Source organism: Aegilops tauschii, chromosome 2 (assembly GCF_002575655.3).
Source record: "Aegilops tauschii subsp. strangulata cultivar AL8/78 chromosome 2, Aet v6.0, whole genome shotgun sequence".
NCBI lineage: Eukaryota > Viridiplantae > Streptophyta > Magnoliopsida > Poales > Poaceae > Aegilops > Aegilops tauschii.
In genome coordinates this window covers 333768216-333775864 of record NC_053036.3, presented here as the reverse complement: position 1 = coordinate 333775864, position 7649 = coordinate 333768216, and positions in this window count along the sequence as shown.

The following is a 7649-nucleotide window of genomic DNA, read 5'->3' as shown; positions in this document are numbered from 1 at the left end:
GATTACCAAGGTCTCATCGAGGAAACGACGTGATATGGGTCATAGTGGACACTCTAACCAAGGTGGCACACTTCCTACCCATCCGGACCACATACCGTGCAAATCAACTTGCACAGCTGTATGTATCAAGATTCATCAGTCTGCATGGAGTACCCAAGACTATCACCTCCGACAGGGGATCTCGATTCACATTCGCATTTTGGTCCCGACTTCATCAAGCTTTGGGGACCGCTCTGAAGTACAACACGGCTTACCATCCTCAGACAGATGGATACACTGGGCGAGTAAATCAAATACTCGAAGATATGCTCTGGGCATGTACATTGTCCCAAGGAACCAAGTGGGAAGACTGTCTGCCCTATGCCGAGTTTTCCTACAACAACAGTTTCCAGGCCAGCTTAAAGATGTCACCCTATGAAGCCCTGTATGGCCGGAAATGCTGCACCCCATTAAATTGGTCTCAAACCGGAGATAGCCGTATTTTCGGGACTGATTTAATGCTCGAAGCAGAGAAGCAAGTCAAGGAAATCCGAGACAGACTGCAACTGGTCAAATCCCGACAGAAGAGCTACTATGATGCCAAACATCGTCAGAGCAGCTTCGAACCCGGAGAACATGTATATCTCTGAGTCACCCCTATGAAAGGAGTCAAGAGGTTTCAGACCTGAGGAAAATTGGCACCCAGATATATCAGTCCATTCCCCGTCATGGCCAGAGTCGGAACAGCTGCCTACCAGTTGGAATTGCCACCAGAATTGTCAGAAGTACACAACGTGTTTCACATCTCACAGCTAAGAAGATGCATCTCGCCACCGGAGAAAAGGACTGATATGTCAGAGATAGAATTGGCTAAGGATTTGACTTATGAGTAAAAGCCAATCAGAATATTGGATCAGACAGAAAGGGTCACTCGCAGCAAAGAGATAAGATTTTACAAGGTTCAGTGGGAGCATCACACCGAAGCAGAAGCAACCTGGGAAAGAGAGGAATTTTTAAGGACTGCATACCCAAAATGGTTTTCCCAAGCAAGGGAATCTCGAGGACGAGATTCATCCTAAGTGGGGGAGGTTTGTGATAGCCTGGATTTTTGCCTTCTCTCATTTTACCGGACTTGCCTTCTCTCTTTCCGGACTTGGTTTTCATCGTGGTTTTTGCCCTGATTTGATTTGGATTTTTGGATCAATTCAAATGGACTTGTCACTTGGGCATATCCTTGGCTTTCACCCAAGTGACCTATCTACCTTACTCCTCCCACAAATTCCCAAAATAATAAAATGAATATTTTCCTAAAAGGAAAATATTCGTTTTTCTCTCTTAAGCTCATTTCAGAACTTTGTGCTCCATAGCAACCTCAATTTTCTTGCTCAGAAAATCTGAGATAATTCCTAAATATTCTTAGGACCATGGCACATCTTCCCATGCAAAAATATTGCATCACTTTTTGTAATATTTTTGCTGTAGAAAATCTTTTCACTTCTGGACCAGAAATGCACTTTGTACAGCAAGTGCATTTTTCCTTGAGCTTTTGGCCTTGAGATTTCTTGAGCTTAAAGACCTTCCTAAGAAACCCTAAACCCCAGGAGATTAGCCCTAATGGCCTTCTAGAAGGTGGCCAAACTTGGCGACCAAGTTTCTGACCAGAAACTTGCCAGCTTGGTAGAGTCGCGTCTGGTCGGCCTGGGTATGATCCATCACCTCTCCTAGACGTAGCACTGCACGGTCGAGCTCGTAGACAAGGTTTGGCCGCTCCTGGCCGTCATTTTGGCCATGCCAGCTTGGTGACCACGCGAGGACACGATGCCTAGCAGCGTCTCGATGCGCTCTGGCTGGCGCTTTGCGTTCTGTTTCGCGCGTGTGCATGCAAGCGCTCGCCTCCGACTGGCGCAACGTGCCACAACCCTCGACCCATCACCCATGACCCCTCCCTGGCGCTCGGCGACGCCGGAGCCGCCGCAGCAAGCCTGGTCAAGTTGTGGCCAAAACGGCACAGTGCGCGCATGTGCTTGTCCCCATCTCTAACCGCCTCCTGTGCTCCTCCGCGAGCGTGGGCAAGCGCCGGCGTTGACGCTGCACCCTGTCCCCTCGCGTTCGAGCCTCTCGTCGACGTTCGCCGCGTGTCCAGAGCGCTCCGGCGGCGACACGTCACCCCCTCTGCTCCGGCTATATAGAGCCACCCTGCATCCCTTGCTAGCCACGCACCACTCCACACCACCTCCACGAACACGTAGACGAGCAGAAGCCCGGTCGGGCAGGCCTCTGGCCGTCGCCCCGACCCGAGGGCTCCGGCGATCCCCGCAGGCCAGCTGCCGCTCTCCAGGGCCTCTCGAGCTGAAGCAGCTGCTTGGGCAGGGCCTTGGTGGTCTGCTGGAGCTGCCTGGACCCCGCCAAGCCCTCGGAGCTGCCTCTAGTCACCGTCTTCCACCTCTCCGGCGAACCCCGGACGCCACCAAAGCTTGCGAGCTCGACTGCGACCAGCTCCGTCCACCTTTCACCAAGCCACGGGTATGGGCAGGTGCGCCGCGAGCCCCGCTTCCGATCTATCCCTCTAGCCTAGCCCCAAACCCCCTCGTCGCCGGCATGAGCTCCGGCGAAGCACCGCCTCCCCTATGATCTCGATCCCCTTCCCTCTCTCCTGACTGGTGGGGCCCAGTGTCAGCCTCACCACTCGCGCCCGAAGCGGTACGAGTGGAGGCGCACTCACACTTTACGCCTTCGACGTCACCCCCCCAGGATTTTCTATTTATTCAAATTTAATTCAGAAATTTGACTAAACTTTGACCAGCCACCATTTCTAAATCATAAGTCCAAATGAATTGATTCTTTTTGCATTGTCTTTGTTACAGAAAGCTCTAGCAGCACACCAAAAGGTGGATTTTTCCTTGCTGTCTAGAATTTCTGGTGATTTTCAGAATGTGTTTTGACATTTATTTTTGTGGTTTTAAAATATTTTCAGAAGGAGGATCTTCCCTTGAAGCTAACCAGGAGGAGTGTGACCCTCCTCTGCCCTAAGGCAAGCCACAGCATCATTTGGATGGTGTTATTTCAATATCTATGATTTTCTACTTGAATATGAGCATTTATTTGCATTTAAAATTTAATAAATTAATATGGTTAATTGCTAGTTGTTTTATGATGCTTGATATGCTCATTTTAGCTTCTGGTTTAGTTCATAGAATTGTTTGGCTAAGTAGAGTAAGATTTTGCACTAGATATTTTGTTATGAAAAGTTATGGTAGCTATTTTTGCTAGTAATAGTTTCCAACTAAATGATGAACTAATAAAAATGTTGTTTGTAGATAAAAATGAGTTATAACCGGAGAAGTTTCTGATCTTGGTATTGCAAGATAGTTATGTTTCTTATTTTGATCCATGCTTAAGAGTTGCTTGCTCTGTGTGACGAGTAGTTGCATGATTTCCGGTATGATGCCATGTTAGTAATAAAAAGTTTTTCTGAAAATTATTACTTGATTAAGTTCAACCTGAATATGATGTTGATCACATCATGGTACCACTGAATCGGGTTTTGAATTCAGTGCGACCACATTTACCTAATGGGAAGGTCTTGATTCGGTCCTTTGTCGTGGCTCTCACCGATGCCTCCCGCGAGGGAAGGTTATGGGCGTGCATACCCTGGCCCGGTAGGCAGACATAACCTTGTGTGCTCGTTTCGTTTTTATGGTACCTTGTCCCCGTTTGGGACCGTTTTGCCACGACGGTGGCCGTTGGTGTCTTTGGTAGACACGGGGCCACCCAAGACCTAGCCCTGAGAGGGAGATGGTCGGAGTGGCCGGGGAGAGTGCATGGCAAAGGAAGGGTTTCGTCGGAATATTTGGTCCACCCGAATGGGAGTGCAAGGCCAGGTATTCTGGAGGGTGGGTAAAGTGCGCTACCTCTGCAGAGTGTATTTAACCTATCGATAGCCGCGCCCTCGGTTATGGGCAAGACTTAAGAGTAAGTCCCACCATGGATCAACTTTTATAATTAATCTTGCAAACTAGTAATTTTTGTGATGCATTGTTTCGTGGTGAACCTTGAACACTCGAGTTGTTCATGAGTGATTGCTTTCAGGTGTGACCCCGGTGTGGTCACCGTTTGGTTACGAGGTAACAGTCTGGTAAGCGAGTCCGTGTGACTCGGTGCGCTGTTTGGTTGCTTTGTATAGCTTTGCAGTTGTAGTAATTTCTTGCATTAATTTAACTTGATTAATTATCATGATATTGTCTGTCATCATGCTTATGTTTGTTGTGAGCTTGAAAGTACATTCAATGTACTGACCTGGCGTGTCATGCCAGCTTTCAATCAAGTTGATTCGCATCGGAGCGCATCTCGTGTCTAGGCTGTGTCCACGTCGGTGTCCCTGTGCCATGGAGTTCCGCTACGTCGTTCTTCCGCTGCCGAGTAGTTTCGTGTGATCGAGGCCCCAGCCATGTTCATTAAATAATGTACATACTGTCCAGCAGCACCGTGTGTGCCGCTTGGCCTCGAATCTCGATGTAATATCAGACCTTTGTACCACGCTAGTATCAATAAAGCGGTTATTTCTGTACCATGTTGTTGTGTATTGCCAGAAAACTCGGTCTCTGGGCTTGCAATGCAGGGTCAACCGGTTGCTCTGAGCCAGGTTGCCACAACCGCCAACAAGCTGAAATCATACTTTCAAGAGCACCCGATCACAGTTGTCTGCACTGCCCCACTCGCTGAGATCATTGGCAACTGAGATGCATCTGGCTGAGTGGCCAAATGGGCCATCGAGTTGGCCCCCTACACCATCTTCTACCAGCCCCACACCACCATCAAGTCCCAAGCACTGGCTGACTTCCTCGTCGACTGGGCCGAGACCCAGTACCTGCCGCAAGCGCCGGACTCCACCCATTGGCGGATGCACTTTGATGGTTCGAAGATGCGCACCGGCTTGGGACCTGACATCGTCCTCACCTCTCCCAAAGGCGACAAGCTCAGATACACATTGCAAATCCACTTTGCCGCCTCCAACAATGTGGCCGAGTACGAAGCACTAATACACGGCCTCCGGTTGGCCAAAGAGATCGGCATCCGCCGGATCCTGTGCTACAGCGACTCTGACTTGGTGGTCCAGCAATCTTCTGGTGACTGGGACGCCAAGGATGCAATTATGGCGAGCTACCGCTTCCTCATCCAGCAAATCAGTGGATACTTCGAGGGGTGAGAGTTCCTTCACATGCCAAGAGCTGACAATGAGCAAGCAGATGCCTTCGTACGAATCGGCTCCACCTGACAAGCAATACCGGTTGGCGTCTCCCTTCAGCGCCTCCTCAAGCCGTCGATCAAGCCTTCCCCAGAATCTGAGTCCATCTTTGTGCCGGCTCCTCCTGAAGCAGTCGGATCCGACTTGAGGGCTGCAGCAGCCGGCTCACGGACCTCAGCAGGCGGCGCGGGGACTGTAGTAGTCGCACCCGACCCGGGGACTTCACAACCCGGCCCGGGGACTGCAACAGTCGGCCCAGGGACTTCACCAAGCAGCTCGGGGACTTCACCAAGCGGTTCACGGACTGGAGCAGCCGCACCCGGCACGGGGGCTGCGGCAGTCAGCCCAGGGACTTCAGCCACATAGCAAGCGGCAATCAATGCCGACCCGCCGCCTCCTGGCCCAACCGCCCTCGTGCAAGTGGCTGTAGTGGTAGTAGAAGAGATTCAAGCACCATCATGGGCAGAGCTCATTCTCAAGTTTCTGGTGAATAGAGAGCTGCCGGCCGATGAGATCTCGACCCAGCAAGTACAGCGCCGAGCAGGAGCCTACACAATAGTAAACAGAGAGCTCATCAGGCGCAGCGTGACTGGAGTCTTCCAGCGCTGTGTAGAAGCTGAGAAGGGCCAAGCAATCCTCAAAGATATCCATCAAGGCGAGTGCGGCCACCACGCGGCTTCCAGATCACTCGTGGCCAAAGCCTTCCACCACGGGTTCTTCTGGCCGACTGCTTTGGAGGATGCCAAGGACCTAGTCAAGCATTGCAAAGGGTGTCCGAAGTTCAGCTCACAGCAACATCTACCGGCGTCTGCACTCAAGACCATTCCCCTAGCATGGTCCTTTGCTGTCTGGGGCTTGGATATGGTGGGACCATTCAAGACAGCACGCGGCGGCATGACCCATCTGCTTGTCGCCGTGGACAAGTTCACCAAGTGGATTGAAGCAAAACCAATCAAGAAGTTGAATGGGACGACTGTCGTGACCTTTATTTCAGACATCACCACTCGGTACGGAGTACCACACAGCATCATCACTGATAATGGCACACATTTTGCCAAAGGAGCATTGGCCCGTTTCTGCGCGACGCAGGGCATCCGACTGGACCTAGCGTCCGTTGCCCACCCGCAGTCAAACGACCAAGTTGAGTGAGCAAACAGCCTCATCCTCTCCGGCATCAAGGCCCGACTGATCGAGCCTTTGGAGCAGTCGGCCGGCTGCTGGATCGACGAGCTGCCGGCCGTCCTTTGGAGCCTCCGCACCACTCCGAACAAGTCAACCGGCTTCACCCCATTCTTCCTCGTGTACGGTGCCGAGGCCGTCATCCCAACTGACATCGAGTTTGACTCACCTCGCGTCACCATGTACACTGAGGCAGAAGCAAAGGAAGCACGAGAAGACGGCGTCAATCTATGGAAGAAGGCCGACTGTTAGCACTCAGCCGGTCCGCCATCTACTAGCAGAGTCTGCGCCGCTACCATAGTCGGAAGGTCAAGCCAAGATCCTTCCAGGAGGGAGACCTTGTGCTCCAGCTGATCAAGCGAACAGCCGGCCAGCACAAGCTCTCGGCCCCTTGGGAAGGCCCCTTTATCATCAGCAAGGCATTGGGGAACGACCCCTACTACCTCATCGACGCACAGAAGCCAAGAGCACGCAAGAGAGACGACTCGGGCAAGGAATCGGAGCGCCCGTGGAATGCAAACCTCCTCCGAAGATTTTATAGTTGATTCAGTATGTATCACGCTGCCTTTTGTATTAAAGCACTAAGACATTGGGGCCCTTGAGGAGCACTCAAGGGCTACCTCCTTTATCTATATGATAAGTTGTATGCCTAGGAATATGTTATTTCACTAGTCTGCCTTGCACCGGGTACGACCAGTCGGCCCAGGGGATTGCCGCCTTGTACTATGCCTATGTTACCTGCACTCGGACAAGTAGTGTGCCCGCACCTAAGCCCTCTCTTGCCACAAGCCGCAGCTCGCAGAGCGGATGTCCGGCCGGCAAGAGATGAAGGCAGGAAACAGTGCCCACACGAAAAATGGCCAATGACTAAAAAAATTCGCATAGGCCGAGTCGGCTCCTCCCTAGCCGACCGGCTGCTGAGCAGCCGGCCGACCGATCTCTAACTTAAATTGCTACATTCTACCGAATGACTGAAGTACTTGTTCTTCCCAAACGGCCAAGTACTTGATCCAGTCACAGACCACAGAGCGGCTGCCCAACTGGCAAGACCGCAGCCAAGGGAAGACGGCAAAGGAAAAAAAGCTAAAGAAGTATAAGAGCAAGACAAGTTAGAAATCGGCAAAAGATTACTTTTTACAGCAAAAGGCCCTTGGCCAGCATTCAACGGAGTTTGAATACACCCCCAGCGGGTGGAATTGCGTGAACTTAACAAATTTTGTTCAAGAATTACAAAACAGGGAAAAGA